Source organism: Mytilus edulis, chromosome 13 (assembly GCF_963676685.1).
Source record: "Mytilus edulis chromosome 13, xbMytEdul2.2, whole genome shotgun sequence".
NCBI lineage: Eukaryota > Metazoa > Mollusca > Bivalvia > Mytilida > Mytilidae > Mytilus > Mytilus edulis.
This window is the reverse complement of record NC_092356.1, coordinates 30,014,432-30,022,738: the sequence shown is the minus strand read 5'-3', so window position 1 is coordinate 30,022,738 and position 8,307 is coordinate 30,014,432. Positions and strand designations below refer to the sequence as shown.

The 8,307-nt window shown below is 32.6% G+C and overlaps 1 long non-coding RNA gene across 1 annotated transcript; it reads left to right on the top strand.

Moving 5' to 3' along the window:
* The first annotated feature begins 2,723 nt into the window (after positions 1 to 2,723).
* Positions 2,724 to 6,715, top strand: LOC139501487 (uncharacterized). Its single transcript, XR_011658581.1, has 3 exons — positions 2,724 to 3,210; positions 3,613 to 3,690; positions 6,238 to 6,715. It is a non-coding gene; the product is annotated as an uncharacterized lncRNA (long non-coding RNA).
* Positions 6,716 to 8,307: the final 1,592 nt, after the last annotated feature.

Here is an 8,307-nt window from a genome sequence, read left to right as displayed (position 1 = left end):
AACTGCCGAACTAGCTGTAGTATAGAACCGTTGAAACAATGTAGATATATAGCACTTGAAGGATCTGTTCTCTGGTAAACCTACGAGAATCAATTCTAGGATAGCACTGTCGAAAAATGTTGTGATAAATCTGTAACGATCTGTTCTATGTAGAACTGCCATAACCAATTCTAGGGTATAACTGTCAAAAACTGTAGAGATGATCAGAGATAGACCTGTTTAAGAACAGTCCAAAAAAGTCTAGGCTAGACCGCTGCTGTAAAAAAATCTAAAGGAACCAGGAAAACTATTTGTATAAACTGGTCTACAAAATTATCTGAACAGTTCCTGGTAGATTTTAAATGAGGTTAAAACTTGTTTAAACGGTAACAAGCCGGTGCAAGGGGACGTTTTAAATTTGAAGTGGTACATAATTTCATGAATGAATGCCATTACTTTCAGTTTTAAACCAACTCAATAAAAGCACATTTCTGCCTAAGATTTTCCCCAGTTTGTTAATGCATTTTAGTATTATGAGTTGGTTAACCACGTGTCACCTTTTCCACTTTTAAGAAAACAACCAAAACAGCAAAAGATCAACTTTGCTGAGGGCTTTATGAAGTTTTAGTACAATGACGTACATGTATTTTATGTTCTAATAATCTACATTCACAAAGGTTTTTTTTCACCTGAAAAACTACAACAACACGTTATAAATTGCTTGCGTCCGAGGCTAATACATGCCAAAACTAAAATACTGGTATATTAGAGGTTTCTCAACATCTTACGAACGAACGAAAATCGCCCTAACTTGACGTAACTTGCCGTAACGAGAAAAGAGGGAGCAGTAATTTATCTTAAAATAGTGGATTATAGGCTGTGCTCTTCTTCCCTTTGAAATGTCTATTATATGTAAAATATGCATGCTTGATTTTTTAAAAACATTTTGAATCAAATACATATTATATTTATTTGCTATTATATATAATATACAAGTTACTGTTCAATCAACACAGTTGAAAGTCTTACTGATCAATAAATTTAAACGAAGAATATATAATATTTAATCAAAGGACAGTAATTGTACAAGAAATTTTAATAAACATGATGACAACATCACTATTTAGTATATGTGAAAAAGGTAAATATAGATCTATGGATGGAAAGGGATAATTGAATCTTAGATAGAAGTTGATTAACGGTAAAATTTCTTTCGTGGACATGAGGTAAAATAAATCTAGAAGTGAACGCCTTTCGATTTAAATTTGAAAAGAAAACATCCCAATAAGTTCCGGAATAACTTCTTTGCCCCAACCACTAAAATCCAAATGATCTCTTCTTATTGATATATTGTTATAAATTGGTAGACTTAACAAGAAAAATAAAGGAAAATATTGAAATACATATTTAAACTTATATATTGTGGCCTTTCTTATAAAATGTGTGTAAGTTTCCTTTATAGTATAATTATAAATTATAAGTATATACATATTTTTTTTTCTTGTTTATTGTTTCCGTTAAGCTTCTTTGGCATATTGTGCATATTTCCTCTGTTTTTTCATATTTAAATATATATAAATATATATATTTTGATAACTATGCGACTACCAGTTTTGTTAGGTCTGTAGCACTCATAATTTCAACAAATACACACAAAACTCTATTTCTAACGATAGATAGAGTGCACCTTTAAATTTCTTAAACTGATTCCCAATAAATATCAGAAATAAAAAAGCTATGTTACGACGTATCTATCCAAGATACTCTCCGACACGAAAAAATGAAACTCATAGTAACTCAAACCAATTGGACCCATAGCAGGGACGTGTGGATATATGAAATATATTAAAGTTGTGTTACTCAATCACTTATCAATCCTTTATCAAACGCTAAATTCGCAATGAAGTGAATGGAATATTTGCCAATGAACGTTAAACACCAAACAATCAATCAACCAATTACAAACTAGCTGTTTTGATTTTTTTAATCAAGGACATTATAAAAAAATGTTCTTTTTGAATAAATAAGGGAGATAATCGAACGCATATATACGACATGTCAACAAACGGAACTCGACGTAAGAAAACGAATCTGTCAACAACAGAAAATAAATTGGAACACGGATGTTTGATGATAACAATAAAATGCAAGCTTGCAAAAAAGGATATTGAGTTGTTTACTGTTGTCTTTTAAACACACTGCTGTATCGGAAGACGTTTATTATGGATTTTATTATAACAAAATTACTGCTCCATAACGATACGTTCGTAGAGTTTCGTCCGTTCGTAAGATGTTGAGAAACCTCTAATAGGCGTAATGTACGTAATTTCGGTAATAATTATCTTACATCTTTATTGCGAGTTGAAATTGTTCCGTTTCAATGAGGTATCTTTAGAAACCGATTTTTAGTTTTATTATAAATTTTTTTTTTGACCTGTGTTCATGAACTTAGAATATAATACTTTCATGGTTCGTCGTAAAAGATTATAATATTTAACATGCAGTCGCATTATTATTATTTATCATATACGTCTTCACGAAAGGCGTTCTTCATATGGTAACCCAATATAATACAATTACTAGCACCAAAACATAAGTTTTAAATTCACCACAACAATGTTAGATCTGCAAAGGTTATATATCTATAAGTATCATTTACACCTCAAATGATTCTACAATATAGGTAAACCAAAAGCAATACATAAAAGTTTATCTTATCTCGTTATACACTATGTGTTAGTTAACTAAGTCGTACGTTAAATAAGTTGTAAGAGACACTTCAGATGAAAATGTTGTTAATTTTGATTGTGGTTTGGAGTTGTAACCTTCTTGGAATTATTTCTACAGAAATATCGGATGGATCTTCACTGGATGTTAGAGCGGTAAAACGTTTGCTGCTGAATGACCCGGATGTTGTAGGAGCACGATTAGCTGAACTGGACCGAGCAATCCAGGAAATGAAGAAACAGATGGCCCAAGTACAGTCGCAGTTGTCAGACGAGAAGACAAGGAACAATAACCTGATGTCTACTGTCACTCAACTCGACCGAGCAAGCCAGGAAATGAAGAAAAAGATGGACCAAGTACTGTCGCAGTTGTCAGAATAGAAGACAAGGAACGACAACCTGATGTCTACAGTTACCAAATTGCAATCCTCTTTTGATCGAGAAAAGGCAAAAACTGTCAATTTAGAAGCTGTAACCTCGCAGATGTCAGCATCTATACAAAGATGTAACCATGGTAGCGACTTAAATGTACTAATTACACGAGATTTATTACCAAAATATATATTTCCAAGAAAATTTCAACATCACTTTCTTTAGAAGTAATCTTTACAGCTCAACTTATCGAAAAATCACTTTAAATGATAAAATTAAAATTAAAATCATTGTATATTAGTGTTTTATGTACAGTGGCAAATATAACAATTAAACCTGCAAAAGAACAAGTTAATTTCATATCAACATGTACCATGCTTTTCATCTCACGAGCTCAATCAGATTTGTAAGTAACTTGGTACATTTTCTTAACAAGTTACAACAGCAGTCCGCACCCTACATTTACCTGGCCATTTTAGTTTACATAATTGTCGATCAGTAGGTATATTGAATTTTTCTATTGTTCCGATTCTAGTTTCAGATTATGGTTCTACATACACTCGTTGGGGACGGAAACAGTGTTCTGGAAACGATACTGAAATTATATATACTGGTATAGTGTACATATAGATTTAACAAACAATATATCTTAAAAGTATGTTAAGGATGTATTCTTCTGACGTTTCAGTCTCGTTGAAATCTCGTTCTGGAATTATTTCCAAAACATGTGATACAAGGGGAAAATATTAATGAATTTTAAAAACATTATAATCAAACATAACTCTGTGAAAAAAATTGTATATTTACAATGAACAGTTTTTGAGTAATCTAATTTTCAAATTTTACGACAATACAAGTCAGTCTTTTTAGCCAAATTTTAAGAAAATGGTGAGGGGTACAAAAAATGATTTTACAAGAATCATGTACATTCCATATCATTTTTGTCTTTTCAAATTTCTAATATATGTATTTTTTCAATCATCTATAACAAAACAGTTGAAATGATATGCATTTTGTTCTTAAAACTGCGAAAAATCACAAATTTACAAAAATGGTAGCATGGTAAATTTGACACAAAAAAGCATCAAAATAGGATAAAACTTTCTTATATTAACACCTACTTATAGTTTTTTTAAGTTAAATTTATTCAAATTTGTCCACGTCATCTTTATTGAAAGTATGAAAAAAGTTAAATTGTGGAACTGTGATTTTTTTCACGTTAATAGCCCCAAAATAGGTAAAAATTGAAGAAAAATGGGAAAATCATCAACATTGGGTATTTTCAAAGGGCCATAGCAAATAAAATCAGGTTAAGAAAAAAAGTTTAATTCTAGAAAGGAGTAGGTCCTGTAAGGAACGATTTTGGCCTCAAATTTCAGGTTCGTCTGACGAAAGATTTTGACCACTTTTTAAACACTTAAGTAGCTATTTTATTTGATTCAATTAGTTTCTGAGAAAGATTTTAACTGATTTAGTCATTACAACCGATCTGATTCAAGCCCAAATATGACAAATCTACAAAATATGCCGAAAAATGTCACTTTTCAGATGGTTTTTGTCAAAAATGAAAGTGGCCGCATCTGTGTTCATCCTCAACCTTTATATATTTTATGTATTGTCATAAAATACAACTAACATTTCAATATTAAGGATGAACACGAATGCGGCCACTTTCGTTTTGCACGAAAACCGTCTAAAAATTAACTAAAATGCTAGAATTGTGAAGATTTCAGTAATTTAGCATGCCTTAATGGTGCTAGTACCCGATATATGGGCATTGTATTGTCAAAAACAGCCTATATTCATGTAGCAGAAGCATTTGACTGTCCAATAAATAACTAAAAGATTACATTTTAACAATTTTGTAAAACTGCTATATTTTGGGGCCAAAAAGGGGTCTTACTGGATCTACTCCTTTTTGGCTCCTCACTGAGTACATCCTTAAGAATGTTTTGGTGAACAAAACGTGTATCTAAAAGGGGTCTTTTTATTTTGTATTTTTGGTACATTTATAATATGATCCGATACTCACAACTGTTACAGCAACAAACAAGCTATATAAACCACTGGTGACCTGAAACAAAATGATACTTTTATTCTTTATCTTGTATGAATCTACGTTTATAAGCCTGGTAATAATGTTGTTTTATATTTTTAAAATACTAACAGTTGCGGATTTTCTTGCTGCGTTGACGACACATTGGTGGCCTTCGGCCGTTGTCTGCTGTTTGGCAAGGTTTTTGTCTCTTTGACATATTCCTCATTTCCATTCTCAATTTTATCAATGTTTGATTACTTAGATAAAATTAACGATACCAATTTTCTTGCACCAGATGCGCATTTCGACAATACATGTCTCTTCAGTGATGCTCGTGGCCAAAATATTTGAAATCCAAAGCTTATATAAAAGATGAAGAGCTATAATCCAAAAGGTCCAAAAAGTATAGCCAAATCCGTGAAAGGAATCAGAGCTTTGCATGAGGGAGATAAATTCCTTTTTATAATAATTCCTATCATTTTGTAACAGAAAATTTTAATAACACAAAAAATCCGTATTTTCATACCAGTACTTCGATGCTACTGGGCTGGTGATACCCTTGGGGATTAATAGTCCACCAGCAGAGGCATCGACCCAGTGGTAGTAATAAAATTAACGATACCAATTTTCTTACACCAGATGCGCATTTCGACAATACATGTCTCTTCAGTGATGCTCGTGGCCAAAATATTTGAAATCCAAAGCTAAAAGTACACCTTATAGCGTACTGACTGATATTCTCAACTGTTGTGCATTCAATGTCTATCAGAAGACCCATGGCATAAAAAAATATCAGTTACAAAAACATAGACATATGATATCAATTGTGCGTGCGCATAACATATCTTCCTGCAAATAAAACATTAAACATGTACGCTCTAAATAAATGTGTGTATTAACCTGAAAACAAGGCCATGTACATGTTTATAAGACATCATGCCAACTCGCACAATTGCATTTGCTCCTGATTTTTCATATATTTTAAGAAGCTCTCGTCAAAATGAGTATGTCCATAAGTTTTTAATTGTATACTTAACTACTTTAAGTCTATACTTTAACCTACCTGATAAATGAACCGCTACTGATTGTAGGCTGGGCAAAAAACTATGTTGCATATTTCAGGGTTTACTGCAGGACAGAATTATTACGATTGGGATTACAACACTCGCTTTGGTGGTGCGTCGAATTTGCTGTGCCTTCCAAATAATCCAGAAATGAGTAACAGATCTGCACCCGGAGGGAGCTATTTGTATGGTACCGAATATGAACAAACGTTCTTTGGGTCTAGAGCTGTTGATGAAGATGTTCCTTGTGCTCTTTGCAGGAGTAAATATACATACTCGTCTGTCATGATCCCTGGTCGGAAGACGTGCTATCTCGGATGGAAAATAGAATATTATGGATATCTAGCTTCTGATTCGTATTCTGACAAAGCATCATTTTTTATCTGCGAAGATGCGAGCCCGGAATTCATACAAGGTGGCAAAGCGAATAGAAATTGGAATCTTTTGTACGGTACTGGTACAAAATGTGGTTCTTTACCGTGTCCACCATATGATGATAACTTTGCAGTATTATGCGTGGTTTGTTCAAAATAAATTGATTTTAAACATTTTTCTGTATTTTGTGTCAGTGATTGTTTGAAAAAAGGTTAACAAAAACTCCAAACATTTAAAACTATAAAAACTGATAAAATCAAACATTAGACTTTATCAACCGACGGAGAACGAATGGAAACAACTGTCATATTCCTGATTTAAATGTGTTCATGCTGTGCTTAGAGGTTTCCAAACAATTTCGTATATCTTGTTTCGACTTATACATACATTTTCTTCACTCACAACGAATTAAGATTGCTTTGAGTCAACATGTCAATATTACGTCTAGTATTAAAGTTAAAAATAAGAGAATTATATAACAATGGGGTCCTTTATATATAGATTATGCCTCTAAGTATGCTTATTCCTTATAGATGCCCAGTAAAATTGATAGTATGCGTGAACACTCTGTAAACTTTACTATAGGGGCCAATTGATTCCAACGCTTTCCCAATTATGTCATAATTTGTGTTGCAATATAGGGATTAATTCAAACTAAAAGCTCATTCCTCCATCCGTTAATTAAGTTCTGAGTCCTATGGCCAAGTTTTAATAAGATTGCATCATAAACGAATATAAATAGATATTTTGAGAGTAGTTTTGCCGGCTGTTTTACTAGTTTTTATTGAAGATAAAAATGTATATAGTCATCTACATGTACTTTAACTGTTTACTGAAAATAGGACACATTAGCTAACTTTAAACAAAAGAATCATCATAGAAATCTATTTTACGTAATATCTAACTAAAAAAAAAAAACAAGAGAAAATTACGTTAAACAGTTTCAACTGTAAGTTCTACAATAAAAAATATTAACACATGACATGGGTAAAAGGAGTTGTGTTAAAGGAGTTGTGTTGTGAATACCAATGAGATCACTATCTACCAGGATTCAAATGAAGCAGATTCAAGCAATTATAGGCAATTAACCGTACGGTCCTCAACCATGAGAAAACCCATACTTGTTGTTTACCCCTGAAATGAAAAATATAAAGCAATTCGAGAACGAGAAAAAATAATAGCATCATTCATTACAAAAAAATATGGGAAAAAAGTGAAACTGCAAGCTATTGCTCACTAATGCAGCAACTGGATTATTTCATTAGTGTAAATAATGTGCAATTGTTCGGCAAAAGAAGTTGTTGAGTGTTGAATCTCAAAACTTACCCCCACTTTCTTTTTAAAACAGGGGTATAACAAATATGACAGACCTGAAACAACAACAACCACTGAACTTCAGGCTCCTGACTTGGACAGGCACATAAAAGTAATCATGTAACAATAAGTATGTCCTGTGCCACTGGAAAATGAAGGTTCATGGGATAGAGCGAGGAATGTAACTTTCGAACATACCACATACGGACCTATCAGAGATTTAATGCAAGGATTCTTAACGTGCACTAATAAACTCATCATATATACCAGGATTAAAATTTATATTGACGCCAGATCAGCGTTTAGTCTACAAGACCCATCAGTGACGCTCGAATCAAAAAATGTTAAAGAGGCAAACTTGGATTTCACTGATACAGGAGGCATTGAATTTAACCTAAATGACATAACGTGGTTGTAAATTTAGACTTTCCACACAGAC